The 16,170-nt window shown below is 59.2% G+C and overlaps 1 protein-coding gene across 2 annotated transcripts in view; it reads left to right on the top strand.

Moving 5' to 3' along the window:
* Nucleotides 1-344: 344 nt before the first annotated feature.
* HRH1 (histamine receptor H1) overlaps nucleotides 345-16,170 on the top strand; it is a 76,657-nt gene continuing 60,831 nt past the window's right edge. Inside the window, exon 1 of one of the 2 annotated variants that reach the window (XM_051851710.2) lies at nucleotides 345-439. The gene's annotated coding sequence lies outside the window, so the exon portion shown is untranslated. Of the gene's footprint in view, nucleotides 440-494; nucleotides 1,533-16,170 lie in introns of those variants that run through there. The other variant, XM_051851711.2, reaches the window with a different exon arrangement.

Below are 16,170 nucleotides of genomic sequence, written 5' to 3'. Positions count from 1 at the left end.
GGGGACGTCTCCAGCTCCCTGTGACCCCTCCAGGGCTGTCCCAGCCTGTCAGTCTTATTCTGTGTCTTCATTTTTTGGGGCTTCCCTGCAGGGATGAGGCGCGCCAGATACCTTTGTCATTCCGGCAAACTCTGGTTTCTAAGTAGATTCCTCTTGGGGTCCACGTGTGCGCCTGCAGGCCACCGTCCCACGCCAAGCCAGGCAATCCTGGGCCTGGGTGGGAGGTGGAAGAGGGGAGCCAAGAGGGAGGCGCGCCCGCCACGCCCCCTCCCGATGCGAGGGCGGCCCCAGGAGCGTGGAGCCCAAGGCGGGTGCGGTGGGCCCGGGTCCCCGCCCTCGCGCTGCTCCTCCCGCGCGCGCCGCGCCGGACCGCCCCCGCCGCGCCCCGAGCAGCTTGGCCGCCGCAGCGGCCGCCAAACTTTCCCCGGAGCCGGTACGGGTGAGTCGGGCAGAGCGGGGGTGGCGGCGGGGCGAGGCTGCACGCTGGCGGGCCTGGGTCCGCGCATCCCCGCGGGCGACAGGGACCCTGCGCAGGCGACCGGCAGAGCGCGGGCTCCCGGCTCCGCACTCGTGGCCCCAGCGCCCAGACGCACAGACACCTGTGGCTGCCCGGGCTCCGTGCGCGCCCGAGCACCCGCCTCGGGGCTCCGACGCCGAGGGCTAGCCCCCCGGCTCCCTGAGGCTCTCGGGGTCGGTGCTGGACGCCATCCGCGGTCTCCAGTGGGTTCTGCGCGCCAGGTGCTGGGGCCCGTTGGTCCCCCTGGATTGTCCCTGTAAGTCTTTGAGCCGGTTTTAATTACAGGAGAAGAAACAGGCTCGGGGAGGAAGCGTCTAGCCCAGGAGCTCGGGCGAGCCTTGGTGCCCAGACCCCACTTCGCGCAGGCGGCGCGCGCAGGCTCGGCGGCCCCGGGCGGGTGCGGGCCCCGGGCACCGGGCACGGGCAGAGTCCCGGCCGGCACGCGCTCTCCTGCCACAGCCGGGAGCAGCCGCTCTTCAGGACCCCAAGGGAGGGAAGGGGTGTGCGGTGTGTGTGTGTATCACCCACGGCCAGGGAGTCGCTCGCGGTGGCAGAAGCGCATCCGGGCTGCGCTTCCAGGGCACCGAATACTGTAAGTTGCTCAGTTTTTCTGGAAAAAGCCCCGGGGAGTCGGCCGCGGCAGCTGGAGCGCAGCGGTTCCTCGCCGAAGCCCCTCTCTGGGGCAGCAGCCAGTGCGGAGACGCTCCAGGCAGGGTCGCTGTCCTCCAGTAGGCGGCTCCCACCTCCGAGTCCGGCCGCCAGGAGGGGGCGGGCTGGGAACACGGGGAAAGCCGGGTCTGGGGCAGGACCCGCTTGGGGCATCCCCTGTGTGCTGGGGCAGGTGCGTCCGAGGAACGCAGGGGCAGGGGGTCCCGGCAGGGCTAGGGAGAGGCGCGGGCGCCGTGGGCAGAGAGCAGCTGGAGCGCCCCGGCTTGGCTGGAATCCCGGAGGCAACCGGGAACCAGGGAAGCCGGGGAGAGAGGGCGCCGGACCCGTCAGAGCATCGCCGTGCTGGGTAAGTGCCGCTATTATTAGCCTCGCAGGACCGGTGAAGCAGTTTGTGTGAGGTCGCCCGGCCAGCCGGGCGGGCAGAGTTGGTATTTGAAGACGGGTCTGGTCTGAGTCCTCCCGGATTATCACTAGAACTCGGGCAGCAGACGGGACTCCAGGGCCTTCTGTGCTTGGCGCCGGCAGCAGCAATGCTGAAGAGGAGGGGACGCTAGGCCCCGGGGCCCCCCAGCGCCGCTGTCCCTCTCCCTGGGAAGGAGGCTTAGTGCCAGATGGGCCGTGGCCTGCTGGACAACCCCATGGGAATGCCCTCTGGGGGCGCATCTGAAATCTGCTGGGCTATGGTGGGTTTTTCCACGGGGCAGGGGCCTGCCCAGCTGTCTCAAGTGGGATCTCCCCTGGTGGGCTGCCTGGTGCCACCCGTGGGCACTGCCTGTCTGCAGTGGCAGAGCTGGGAGTGGGGCGGGGGCTGCCTGTCCTGGGCCCTGCACCCTGGAGGAGTTTGGCCAGTCCTGAGCTGGGAACAGCCCCTTCTGGCCTCAGCTGAATGGCTCAGGAGGATGAACTGGTATGAGTACTTCTTCCCCGTAGCCTCTCTCTGGATTCTGCACCCGCACTTTTCTCTTCACGGTCAAAATGTGCCCAGTAGAAACTGTGTGGCTTTCCTGTAGCAAAGGGGCAGCAGAGCGGAGGGAACTGGACCGTGGAGCTGGCCTGCCTGGGTTCATATCCCAGGTGGCGCCTTACGAGCTCTGGGGCTTTAGGGGACTTGCTGCACCCCTGTGGAACTCAGCTTTCCCGTCTGTGCCGGTGCCGTAGAATGCACAGAAGCGCTACCGAGGTGCCCGTCGTCCTCACGGTTACCACAGGGGCCAAGAAGCCCAGCCTGGAGGCCTGACTGTGCCACCTGCGAACCACCCTGCCTCTGGCACTTTCTTGTGGCGAGATGGGAGTAAGTGGAGGGTGCCACGTGCATTGCAGAAGACTTCCAGCAGGGTCAAGCTTTATGAAGCCTGTAGCCAGACGTCTTGGCACAGACCCGGGCAGGTGTAGACAGCTGGTGCTCCGCTAGGTCCTCAGCAAGCACTGGGCGTCTCCATGGTTATCACCGTCGGCAGAACCTTGCTGCTTCAGGCTGCAGCTGGAACCTCGGCTGGGGGCTGCAGATTTGGGAGTTTCCAAGCTAATGCTTTTCGACTCTCAGGGGTCAGGAAGGGGAAGGAGGGGCTGGGACCAAGTGCCAGGGACCTGGTGTGTCCTTCTAGCAATCTCTGGGTCGTCGGGGCTTTCAGCCCTGTGCGGTCATCATCTCTGGGACGCCCCAGGGACGAGTGTGGGCGACCTGGTGGTCATGGGGTGGAGGAGGGCAGGTTTGAAACCGCTTGCACGTGGTCTGCTCAGGCTGTCCTGCCCTGGCCTGGGAGGTGGCCCAAGCAAGGGGCGCCACATCCAGAGTTGAGAGTCCTTTTTGTTCTCCTGTATGACGGAGCCATACAGGCTGGGGGTTGAGACCCCAGCCCCGGCCCTCGGAGCCGAGTGAAGTTGGGCTTCGGTCTCCTCATGTACACCGTGGCTGGTGATCACGTGCCAGTGTCTGTTTCTCAGGATCAATGCCAGGGAGGAAAAGCAGAGAAAGGGGGGTGTGGTTAAAAAAAAACCCAACAGTGTAAATGGCAAAGAATTACATGCGATTGTAAGTGCTTCTCATTAGCATTCAGGCCAGGCGTTCCCTGTAATTGCTCCCGATCCAAGACGTTTTTTCTGAAAGCCATACCTGGCAGCAGATCATCCGAGCCCCAGTCACCTGCCGCCCTCCCTTTCCCCCGTGACGCAGGAATCTGGGAACGTAATTGTAATAAAGCTCCCGTTTCTTATTTATAAGTGACTCACTTCTGCCATTAATGGTGGCAGAGGACTCAGACGCACACTCTTCTGGAACAATGCGATTGATGCTGGGCGCGGGGGGAGGGGCTGGCTTCCCTGGTGCATTCCTCCTCCCTGCTGTAATTCTCCAGTGGTAATGCAGGGGGTCGCACGGGCCAGGATCCAAGCTGACAGCTCTCAGTCTGCACAGCAGCTTGGATGGTGAGGCCCATGGACGCCTGTGGGCTTCCGGCACAGGCTGCAGAGAGCCAGTGAGAAGCCGTTCGCAGAGCCAGAGGGGAGGGAGCCCCGGAGGCTGCAGAAGGCGCCTCCACAGAGCGGTTAGCAGCGTGGACGCGGGTGTCCCACAGGGCCGAGTTTGAGCCTCGGTTCTGCTGGTTTGTTAGCTGACATATGATTTTGATGTACCTTTCCAACTGGTACATCAGCCGCTACAGAGCAGGGGCCACGTCTGCCCCAGCCCCCAGGGCACGCAGAGCTCCCAGCACACCGAAGGTGCTCGTCATGGAAGTCTGAAGAATGGATGATGAGTTGGTTATTTGAATGCCCGTCTTTGTGAATTGGGGCTAATATAGCACATGCCTCCCGTGTTGCCGTGTGAGTGAGGAAGTGTTACAGATGGAGTAAACTCTCAGCAGTGCCTTTGGTGACAGCAAGGTGGGCAGAAGTAGGGACATGGATGGCCCAAACTGTGAGATAGAACTTTTTTTATTTTTTTAATGTTTATTTATTTTTATTTGAAAGTCAGAGTTACACACAGAGAGAGAGAGAGAGAGAGAGAGAGAAAGAGAGAGAGAGAGAGGTCTTCCATCTGATGGTTCACTCCCCAGTTGGCCACAGCTGCCAGAGCTGTGCCAGTCCGAAGCTAGGAGCCAGGAGCTTCTTCTGGGTCTCCCACACAGGTGCAGGGACCCAAGGACTTGGGCCACCTTCTACTGTTTTTCCAAGCCATAGCAGAGAGCTGGATCGGAAGTGGAGCAGCCGGGTCTTGAACCAGCGTGCATATGGATGCCAGCGCTTCAGGCCAGGGCGTTAACCAGCTGCACCACAGCGCTGGCCCCTAGGACTTTTTTTCAAACCTGCAGACCAACGAGGGACAATACTACTGGTTGTAACAGTGCCCTCTGGTGCTTTCATAGCCACTGGTCCCTAACCAGTAGGCAGGAGTCACTGGGACCAAGGTTCAGAGGAGTTGGTTGAATCCCTAGAAGCAGCAGGAGCTGGACTATAAACCCAGGTTGCCCTGATTGCCGGCTGTCACTGCTGAACTCTCTGCTGCCCTCTGCAGATGGGAGGTGTGGTAGTTACTCTTCCATGAACATGGTATCTCTTCACTAGGCTGTGTTTGACATTTTTAACCATCTCGTGGCATGGTTTCTTAGTTTTCCATATATGTGAGTGTGTTCCTCGTTATTTGATATTCTGTATGCTCTTGTACCTGTTTCATATTTATTTAATTAATGCTCTGTTGGCTACTTGATGGAGAAACATGCTTGGATTTCATAAAATGATCTTATTCCCAGAATCTGGGCTTCTTGCCGGCGTAAAGTAGGAAAATTGTCAGTCAGACATTCTGAGTCAAGAGCTGTCTGTATTCTCTCGTGATGGCAGATGGAGGAGCCTGACTCCACTGACCCTTCCTGTCCCAGGGGCAAGACACACTGGCCCTCCCCGTGCTGTGCCTGTCCTCATTCCCACACTCTGCCAGTTCACCCCATCACCCTCCTCCCAGGGTAGCTGGACTGGAGCAAGTTTCTCAGATGGAATCTCCTGTTAATTTCCTGTTATTAAAGTTCCAGGAGCCGCCCTAAGTTGTAACATCGCCTTGTGTCCCCATAACAGCGTTATGAGCCGATTCCTATTTAGGTCCATTCTTCAGATGAGGGAGACGAGGTTTCTAGCTGTTACTGTCCTGGTGGTTTTGCATTTTGCCACAGATTATCCTTTATTTTCTCATTTAAGATACAGAGTTGGCGGATTCACCCAGCCCTCGCCCTCCTGCGCCCCTTCCTGTTTAGCAGGTCTTCTCTCCTCACCACATTGCCTTCCTGTGCCGGCCATCTGTCTCTGGAGTCTGAGCAACATGTGCCACTCCAGGAGACAGCACCAGCATGATCCTGTATCCTGGGCCCCTGGCACGTATCTGGGAAACCCTGCCATCCGCAGCCGGTGTCTGTTGGGCTGGCTGCTGATTCCAGAAGCCAACTCTCAGGTGGCAGCGTGGCAGGGAATAGGGCCCACGCGGGCTGGGTGATGGAGAAGCTTTTGGGAAAGGGTCTATTAGCATGTAGAAGCTTTGCTTTGAGGAACCAGTGAGGGATTGTGTGTGTCAGGGTACATTTTCTGTTGCTGTCGCTGAACACTGCAGACTGGACGACTGGCTAAGATGGGGCTTTGCTTGGGTCCCGGTCCTGGAGGCCTGGGGGGCGAGGGCGTGACTGCAGCGTCCGCTCAGCCTCTGGCAAGGGCCTTCTTCCTGCACGATCACCTGGCATAGGGCTTCCCAGAGCAAGCCCGAGAGAGCGCTGGCCCCTCAGCAGCCCCACTCATCGGTAACTGGCGAAGGCCCTTCGCAAGGGCCAGAGCCCTCATGACCCGCTGCCCTCCCCAAGGAGGCCGCCAGCGTGTGACTTGGGATCACATTTCCTGCATGTGAATTTGAACCATAGCGGTGCTGGGCCCTCTGCTCTGCGCACTGCGTATCAGTGGCGAGAGGACAGTTGTCACTGCCTGTATGTTTGCAGGGACACGAGGAAGGCGCCGTGCCCAGAGCCTGGATAGAGAGAGGATGTGGGCAGAGCACACAGCAGCTGCAGCAGCTGCGGCGAGAAACGTCCAGCCTCCCCCTCCCCTGCCCTCTGCCCGGCCAAAACTCAGCCAAAAGTGGGCAGACCATGACCCGCATGGTCACCCAGCCGGTGAAGAGGAGCAGGCTCTTCTGATGGTTGTGCAGTGTGTGTGTGCGTAGCTGGCAAAGGCACCTGCCTCCCCTTCTTTTCTCTCTCTCTCTTTCTCAGTTTTATGTATTTACTTGAAAGGCAGAGTTACAGAGAGATGGAGAGACAAAGAGAAATCTTCCTTTGGCTGCCTCACTCTCCAAAGGGCCGCAACAGTCAGGGTTGGGCCAGGATGAAGCCAGGAGCCTGGGACTTCACCCTGGTCTCCCATGTGGGTGGCAGGGGCCCAAGCACTTAGGCCACCTTGGCTGCTTTGCCAGGCATGTGAGCAGGGAGCTGGATGAACCAGCATTCAATGGGATGCTGGCATCCCAGGCGGCCGCCTAACCTGCTGCACCACAGTGCCAGCCTCTTCTTGTCTCTCTTTTCTTTCTTTCTTTCTTTCTTTTTTTTTTTTTTTTTTTTTTTGACAGGCAGAGTGGATAGTGAGAGAGAGAGATGGAGAGAAAGGTCTTCCTTTTGCCGTTGGTTCACCCTCCAATGGCCGCCACAGCTGGCGCTCTGCGGCTAGCGCACTGTGCTGATCTGAAGGCAGGAGCCAGGTGCTTCTCCTGGTCTCCCATGCGGGTGCAGGGCCCAAGCACTTGGGCCATCCTCCACTGCACTCCTGGGCCATAGCAGAGAGCTGGCCTGGAAGAGGGGCAACCGGGACAGAATCCAGAGCCCCGACCAGGACTAGAACCCGGTGTGCTGGCACTGCAAGGCGGAGGATTAGCCTAGTGAGCAGCAGCGCCGGCCTCTCTCCTTTCAAACTTTTCCCAACGGTCGTCACTCAGTCTGGCCTTTCAGGAGAGCTGGTTCTGTTTCCTTTCTGGTCTTTCTCTGTTCCTCCTGGGGATCCCTGGTCACCACGCCGCTGCCCTTGGCCTGAGCCGGGGATGCTGCTCCTTTGCCCGCCTGGGGCCTGACAGTCTGTGACTATCGATGTTGATCCTGGGCCCCAGGGTCCTCAATCCAAGGCCTGTACCACCCCGCCATGGGCCTCACCAGGGCTTCTGGGTACAGCTTGGTTTCAGCTGCCCTGAATAGTACACAGGTTCTAGCTCCTCCCAGTGCTTGACGGGCTACCCAGCAGGTCTGGGAGAAATGGGACCTTCTGCCTGCAAAGTCTGCATTAAGAAGAGGCAGAGAGGAGACGAGACATAGACACATTCACTTGCAGATGCAGTGAAGTGGCTGAGAGGCCCCAGTGTGTTGCTTTGGATTCTGGTCACCTCAGCCACGTCTCTGGGGTGGTGACAGCACCATCACAGGCCACGGAAAGACGCTTTGGACAAGGCCAGCTGCGTGTCCGTCGGTGGCCCTGCAGGTGACGATGGAGCTGAGCAGGCACTGTTGTCACAGGAGGTGACTGACGGCTCCACATGTGCAGCTGCCCTGGAGGTCCTTCAGGGACGCAGCGTGCAGGGGTAAGACCCCTCTGGATGGCAGAGACCCAGTTCCTTGAGCCATCAGTGCTGTCTCCCAGGGTGGGCTTTAGCAGGAAGCAGCCAGAGCCAGGACTCTATGCAGGGACCCCCACGTGGGATGTGGATGTCCCAGCCGTTGTCTTGCCCGGGAGGCCAGATAGCCATCCCATAAATAACGTCTTAAATGGGGGAAAAGCTAGTAGAATAAGGGCAGAAAGAAAGAAAATATTTTTGTGCCATTGTACAGAGTGCATGTGTATGCTATAAGCTAGGTGTTTTTACGATAAGGGTCAAAAGAGTCTATGAAGTAAAGCTTAGAGTAAGCTAGGGTTAATCTCTGGGGCTGGTGACGTGGTGCAGCAGGTTACGCCTCCACCTCCAGGGCCAGCGTCCCTCTTGAGCGCGGTTCCAGTCCTAGCTGCTCCACCTCCAGCCACGCTCCCTGATAGTGCATGTGGGAAGGCAGCAGAAGACGGCTCAAGTGCGTGGGCCCCTGCATCAGTTGGGGACAGAAAATCAAGTCCAGTTAATTTGCCCCTGAAGGAAGGGCAATGTTTGTTTGTAAACATGGCACAGCCTCGCTGTCCAGTGTGGATCATGCTGGGCCGTGTCCTCCCACACCCAGTGCGAGGTCCAGCCCTGTAGTGCCCTGACAGGTGGATCCTTTTCTGTCTTTGAAGCTGTATCTTCGCCATAGCTTTCTGTGCCTGGATATGTTCACATTGTACTTCTCCTTGTGATACAGTTGCCCTCGGCGGGTAGAACAGTAGCCTGCAATTAGGGGAGGGGGGCAGGAGGAGAATCTGCCGTCCACTAGTTCACTCCCCAAACCGCCTCAATGGCCGAGGCTGGGCCAGACCAGAGCTAGGAGCCAGGGACTCCACCTAGTTCTCCCGCGTGGGTGGCAGTGGCCCAAGCACTTGGGCCATCTTCTGCTGCCTGCCCGGGTGCATTAGCAGGGAGCTGGCTAGGAAGTGGAGCAGCTAGGACTTGAACTTGCAATCATCTGGGGTGCATGTGTCACATGTGATGGCTTTAACCTATGGCCCAACACCAACTCCAATTTTTTTTTTTTAAATGAGAGCCAGAGGGGCTGGCATTGTGGCCTAGCAGATAAAGCCACCACCTGCGATGCTGGCATCCCATAGGGGTGCCAGTTCATGTCCAGGCTGCTCTTTTGACCCAGCTCCCTGCTAGTAGCCTGGGAAATCTGCAGAAGATGGCCCAAGTGCTTGAGCCCTTATACTTACGAGACCAGAAGGCACTGTCAGTGCAGTGCCGTTGAGTAACTCACGTTAGTAATTTCCATTTCGGTTTGTTTGTTTTGCCTTGTTTTTTGAAACACTTTGGGTGAAGTTGCTGTGGCCCTCCTAGGCCATTTGCAGAGTGTGCTGCAGAGCTTAGCCCTTGTCCTCCCTCCCCAGGACCCCAGCACTGGCCTTCCTGTCCCCAGCTGCCCCCTTGGTCCTCACAGAGACCCACTTGATGGCCCTCTCACTTCCCAAGGCAAAATGCAGTGCCACCCTCTGTAGCCATTACCCCCAGGGAAGCCCAGGCTGTGGCCCTGGGGGAGGCGTCCGTGACCAGAGCACATGGTGGACTAACGTGGATGGAACACCCAGGACGCAGAGTGCCGGACCGGAAGCAGAGGCTCTGGGGCCTGGTTCCCCGTTAGGTCCCTGGCTCCTACCGCAGTGCTGGGAACCTAGTGCATCTCGGGAAATGCCGTGAGTGAATGAACAAATTTATGAATGAGTGAGTGACCAGGGCTTGGGAATAAAAGGAGTCAGTGGGTGCAGATGTGGAGCAAGGGCGTCCCTGGCAGAGGGAAGGTCCTGAGCAAAGACAAGGAGCAGGGGGGCTCCCAGCCAGGAAGAGGCAAGGCCTGGGCTGGCCTCCACTAAGGCCTGATGGGCAGTAAACAGGTGGCAAGGTGGGGAGGGCCGGGGGGCAGGTGGGTTAGTAACTGGCAGGCCTGAAGAAGGAACGGGAGCCCCTTCTTGTCCAGCCTGAGCGGTGGGACTGGCTTGGTGGTGCTGTGGCTCTGAGAATTTGTCTAACTGTAAGAGCAATGCCTGGTACAACCCCCCCACCCTCACCCCACCAGACTCCTCGACAGACAGAAATTCATGTTTTTTTTTTTTTCCTAAAAATCTTGTACACAAAAATAAAGCCATTTTCTCTCCAGCGCCTGCTTTCCCTCTGCCGCATGGTGCTGCGGTCCATGCCGTGTGTGCTGATGCTGGCACCGTGGCACTGTCACTCCAGTTCTTGTGGGAGGGGTAAACCCACAGCTTCTGCAGGCAGTAGCACCTGCTCCCTGCACCCCGCCTGCCTCAGGGAGTCCTTGAACTGGGCCTACATCAGAGCCGCCCACAAGTTCATTCCGAGGTCAGCTTGCAGGAGACCAAGTTCCCACTTGGGTTCTTGGGGCTGAACTGGGTCCCGTTTGCCAAGCCAATAGCAAAGGACAAAGCGACAATAAGAGCCGGAGACTGCTGGTGGGCCGACTATGTGCTGGTGATGCCACGGAGGAGACCGGTGCTAGCCGAATCACGACCAGGAAGTGGGGTATGACGTCCTCAGGTGGGGATGCACGTGGCTGAGAGGATGAGTCTCGCCCAGGGTCACACGGCCAGGAAGCAGCCTAGCTGAGGTTTGAACTGAGACCCCTGGCCCCTTCCCGCTGAGGTCAGTGCCAGGAGCCTGAGACCTCTGTCCCAGGTGCTCAAAGCTCATCCTTGTGGTTCTTGGCTGGGAGTCAGGTTGCCTCTGCCCTCCTGATCTCTCTGCCTCCGCGGATGAGCAGCTGCCCCTGGGTGCTGGGCGTGTGCCCTTTCCCCTGCATGCCTGGGTAGGTAACAGGGAAGTCTCCAAGGTGACCCTGGGTTTCCGATGGCGAGGGCTCATGACACACAGAGATTTGTCCTCTTTCTGTTAGGAAAATCCTACAGGCAAGTAGGGGAAAAAATCCAATGACTTAGCTCTGGCAGTCACAGGCATTTAGACATCCAAGGGTTGGGGCTGACGCAGGACCCAATGCGCCTGTTCCACTTCTGAGTGCTAAGGGTGTCTGTGTGCTCTCAGTCACCGGGCCCCTCTGCAGAATCAACTGTTCTGACAGATGCACTTGACTTTCTGTGTGTGTGTCCGTGCACCGAGTGTGAATTTGAAAACAGTGCAGATCTCAACACCTGTGCTTATTCGTTTAAAATGTTCCCCCACAAATCCAATTGGCACCACCTAATACGGCTTAGGTAGTGGGTACTGGGTAGCGGGCATGTGCTGAGCACTTGCTGTTTGCAGCCTCAGTGGGTCATCTAAACAGCCCAGGGCTGTGCTACCTGCGTCTTTGAGATCAGCAGCTGGAAGCTGAGGAGGTTGCATTTTCGTGGCAGTGGTCACACAGCTTAGGAGTGGAGGAACTGGGATTTGAAGCCAGGTCTTCTCCCAGCTGTGAGCTCATGAGCTGACTGCCTGAAGAGCTGATGGCCTGCCCTTCAGCACAGAGGAGGGGCTGAGGCCAGGGAGGGAGGGCCACATGCCCGCGGCCACACCTCCTGTTAGTGGGTTCACTCGAACCCAGAGCCCCTGGCCTGTTGGGGGCCGCCAGCCAGCTTCTTTCTGAGACCTTTAACCTCAGGTGTGGACTCTTGGCAGACCCCCAGGCTCTGGGTGGGTGGGCCTGGGTGTCCCTCACCAACCCCACCCCTTGGCCCTGTGCTGGCTCTGTCTTTGCTGCCCACCTCACCTCTCCCTTTTCCACCCATGTGGACTCCACGTCCCCACTGGACTGTACACTTACAGCGTGGACATTTGGGGTGGCTTAGTGTGAAAAAATATACATACAGTGAGGGAACGCTCTGGTATGTGAATTATGTCTCAGTGAAGTGTCCTTTAAAAAGAAAGGAAGGAGGAGGAGAAATGTCTCTTCCACGCCCCCCACCCCCACCATGGCGCCTCCACCAAGGCCTCCTCTCAGCGGGATGCTGGGCTGCAGGGAGTGGAGACGCGTCTGGGTTAGGCTTGGCTGCTACAGGTTGTTGACTGACTGTGGTGGGATGCAGCATTGGCGCTGCACTGCCAGACCCCGTGGGGACCTGCCAGTGTGTTTGGATCCCAGTGGGCCCTGGGGCCCTGTTCTCCCACCTGCTCTCAGCACCAGGCCTCTGCCTCTCACTCCCACGCTGGACAGCCAGGTGAGGGAGGCCCAGTCCCGGGCTTTTTGCTCTTCATGCCGACACCTGACTCCATTCATTCAGCTAGCATGTACTGAGCACCTGCTGCATACCAGGGACAGCAAGACGCGGAGCAGGCATGGAGCGCACAGTGCAGCCCGGAGGGTCAGTGGTGAGCAAGTGGGAGGGGCTGTCCAGGCTGGGTCCATCGGTGCCGGCTTGAAGAACGCTCATGTCTGTGGGAGCACGTTCTGGGCAGAGAAAGCAGGACGGGAGAAGGCGAGCCAAGCTCAGTGGTGTGCAGGGGTGAGGTCAGGGGGTCACCGAGCTGGACACAGAGGGCCGTGCTGCCTCAGTCTCCTTACCTGGGGAGTAGGGTAATAATGGGTTACTAGCCGAGTGGGGTGGAGAGGGTGTGATGGCGTGGGGTCCTAGGCAGTGGGCTCTGGCTGGGGAGAGCTCCCTTCCCTTGTCCCCAGGCCCCGTCTGGCTCCTGTGTGGCCGCCCTGCCAGCAGGTTGAAGGAGATGCCTCATTGCCAGACGCTGTCATGGAAACCGAGAGCTGGGGGAGTCGGAGAGGCCTGGAGGAAGGGTGGAGGTGGGGAGGGGACGTCATTCCCCGGCTCGCCCTGCGGCCCACCTTGGCCAACTCATTATGACAGGCGCGGCTGGAGGAGCGGAGTGGGGGCGGGAAGCAAAGCACAGAGCAGACACAGGCGGCTGGAGCCCCAGTGCCTGCAGCCAGGGAGGGTGCAGGGCCCTGCCTGGGGGGCCGGGCACAGCCGTCTGCTGCAGCTGGAGCTGGGCGGTGACTCATCCTGCCAGTCCTGTCCCCCACCGTACCCGGGGCCCTTGTGTTTCCCCGTGAGCCCCGCAAGTGGGAGCTGCCGGCCTCTCCTCCAGCTGCTGCTTCGCATGCAGGTGCCTGGCTCACTGCCTTACAGGCAGGATCAGCTCCATGTGGGGTTCCCTGGTCCCCCTCACCCGGGTGTCCTGCAGTAACCGGACACCTCCTCCTGCAGCCCGTGAGACCCCCTCCCCCAGTTCATGCAGACTGCAAGCGCAGCAGCGCCCAGAGCTCAGCAGAAGGCCTTCTGGGCTGTGAGTCTCACAGAGCTGAGCTGGAATCCTGGGCTGTCTGGCAGGTTAATTAACCCCTCGGTGCCTCAGTTTTCTCATCTGTTCAAGGGGTTGATAGGGGGTCCCACCTCAGAAGACTCAGTGCAGGTGGAGCACCTGTTTACGAATTTAGCTCACTTATCAGAGACAAAAAGGCTCCTCTAAATTCTTGTTCCAGAGGCATTGTCAGCTTGGTTGTGGTTCACTGACTGTGGACCCTGCCTCTGCTCTGTGCCAGGCCCTGTGCTGGGAGCTGGGGACACTCAAGGGACACGCAGGCCGCGGCAAGCTGCGACAGGTGCTGCGGGGAGATGCATGCCGGGCGCACACAGGCCAGGTGGGGTTCCCGGGAAGGCTCCCCAGGGGAGCCGTGTGTCCCCTGGGCCCTGGGCTGAGAAGGACGGGCTCCACCGTGTCACACGGGGCGCTCCGAGGAGGCCTGGCACCGGTGAGAGGCCCCGCCGCAGGCTGACGGCTAGGGCAAGAGCAGGGATGGCGAGAAGCGGGGACCTCACACGGTTAGGGATGGCTTCCTCCTGGTCTCGGTCCAGCCTGGAGTCCACCGGTGCAATGAGTGGCAGTTTCGGGGATACCCAGAGACCTGGAGGGGCCGTCAGCAAGTGACCCCAACAACACAACCCCTGAGCCTGTTGGAAATGCAGAATCTCGGCCCCGCCCTGCCCCCCTATGGAATCCTAATCTGTGTATAACAAACTCCCGGGAGCACACGTGTGTAACACGCCCACCACGGTGCTCGGTGCCAGCCTTGAGCATGCACCATGGGGACTACAACGCCCTAGACCTGCCATGAACATGCACCATATGGATCAGGATGCGCTAGGCCAACCGTGCGCATGTGCGATACGGACCACGCCGCACTGGGCCAACCACGCGCATGCGCATGCACACAAGGTGACACTTGGCCAGGCGTGTGCCGTATGACCATAATGCACTAGGCCAGCCGTGCACATGCGCTCTGCAGACCACAAAGCCCTAGGCCAGCCATGCCGGGTTAGGGAGTGCTCAGACATCCTTGTGTTTCCTGCCCCTTGGCAATGGGGGGGACATGTTTGTCTTTAAGTAGTTGGGAGCCCCAGAGAGCCACATGTCTCTGGTCTTAAGGGGCACCAGAGAGGACCCCAGTTATGGTCCTAGCATACACAGCCATCTGTCAGTGCCTCCCAGGGCCCGGGGTGGCACGGACACCCCTCATGCTTCATCCAGGGCGGGGTCGGGCAGGGCGGCACAACCCGGCCTCCTGTCTTACTCTCTCTTCTTCGCTAGCCACAGTCTCTGGGGGAAACACATTGGCCAAGCTTTCCTCGCCGCTGGTGGCTCCTGCTGTGCAACTCCTGGGCCTCCAGAGCAGGCACCAGCCTCGGCCTGGACACGAGCTGGGCCCCGGGAGGCAGGGGAGGCCTGCGTCCAGGCCCTGTCGGCCACACTGCATCCACGCTCAGTGTCCACGGGGCCTAGACGTTCAACAAAGGGCATGGCTTCAAGGATTCTGAGTTTGGACTCTGTCCTTAGGCAGCAGCCGAGTTCATAGCGACTTGGAGCTGAGCGATGCCTACCACAGAATGTGGAGTCCTCTGGGGTCATCACTTGGCTCTGGACAGTCCAGGGGCTGCCAGCTGGCATCTCGGCCTCTCTCTTGGGAACCCCGCCGCCCCCGGGGTGCCGGCGGAGGCACGCGGGACTCCCAGGTGTGTCTGAGAAGCAGGGACTTGAAGCTCCCTTAGTTGCTTTCGGAGAATCTTCCGGCATGAGCCGCTTTCCAGAAGTGGCTCCGTGGAAGCCTGGATGGAGATCCTTCCTCAGGGAAAGTGGGGACTGGGCGTGCAGAGCCTGGACTGTCCCTGAGCCTCCCCCGCGGTGGCGACCCTGGGCAGCGGACTGTGGCCGGGTTGTCAGCCTCCATGTCTGTAAGATGGGAATAGTGTTGGGACAGGTGACGTACGGGTGTAGTGACACAGCCCGCGGCTGGCACTTGAGGCAGTGCTGACTGAAGGGCACCTGGGCCAGAGCCCAGACCAGGAGCGGGAAACTTGGTGCAGGTCTCCCACGTGGGTGGCAGGAACCCAGTTACTGGACTCATCACTGCTGCCCACCAAGGCCTGCGTTAGCAGGGGCTGGAGTCAGGAGCCAGAGCCGGGCATTGAACCCAGGGACTCTCGGTAAGCTCTAGGCTAAGTGCCCACTACCTCAGGTTTTGTTTGGTTTTAAGATTTTGTTTATTTGAAAGGCAGGTTTACAAAAAAAGGGAGAGAGAGAGAGAGAGAGGTCTTTGATCTACTGGTCACTCCCCAAATGACCACAACAGCCAGAACTGAGCCTCTGAGCTTCTTCCGGGTCTCCCACATGGGTGCAGGGGCCTAACACTTGGGCCATCCTCCACTGCTTTGCCCAGGCATATTAGCAGGGAGTTGGATTGGAAGAGGAGCAGCTGGGACTTGAACTGGCACCCACATGGGATGCTGGTGCCACGGGCAGAGGCTTAGCCTACTACAGCACTGTGCCGGCCCCCTTGTTTTGCTTTGATTTCAACTTTAAAGTCTCTGAAAATCCTGCAGAAAAATCTCCCTGATTTTACTAAACTTAGGTGCTCTTGGAGTCTCCTGTCTCAGAGAATGTGTGTGGGTTCCCTGAGGAATTCCTGCTCTGTGGGACCCCCTGAGAGCTGCTGGTTTTGTGTTGTGAAGCGGTCTGGGGAAGGCAGTTTCCCGGCGCCAGGGTTCGGCCCCAACATGGACTCCCCCGGGGGTGAGCAGCTGTTTCACCCCCAGTTCGTCCTGCATCTCCTCTCCCTCCGAGATTGTCACTCAGCACTGCAAGCGTGGGCTCCCCATGCCGGGGCTGTAGGGCCAGGAGCCCTGCCCAGTCCTGGGGAGCCTCCTGCTGGTCCTTCAGCACCCTGTTCTAGTGCTGACCTTTCTCAGCAAGCTTTGCAGTGCACCCCGCCAGGATTAGCTGACCACTGCCACCCAGGAAGGCTTGGGGCCTCTCCTGGAACCCCACATGCAGCAGGTGCTGCACTGAACCCTGGTTTCTGTGCCCTAAGTGCCTCCCCAGCCAGAGTCATCACCTGGGCCCACGT

Source organism: Oryctolagus cuniculus, chromosome 10, assembly GCF_964237555.1.
Source record: "Oryctolagus cuniculus chromosome 10, mOryCun1.1, whole genome shotgun sequence".
Lineage (NCBI taxonomy): Eukaryota > Metazoa > Chordata > Mammalia > Lagomorpha > Leporidae > Oryctolagus > Oryctolagus cuniculus.
This window is presented reverse-complemented; position numbering and strand designations above follow the sequence as displayed.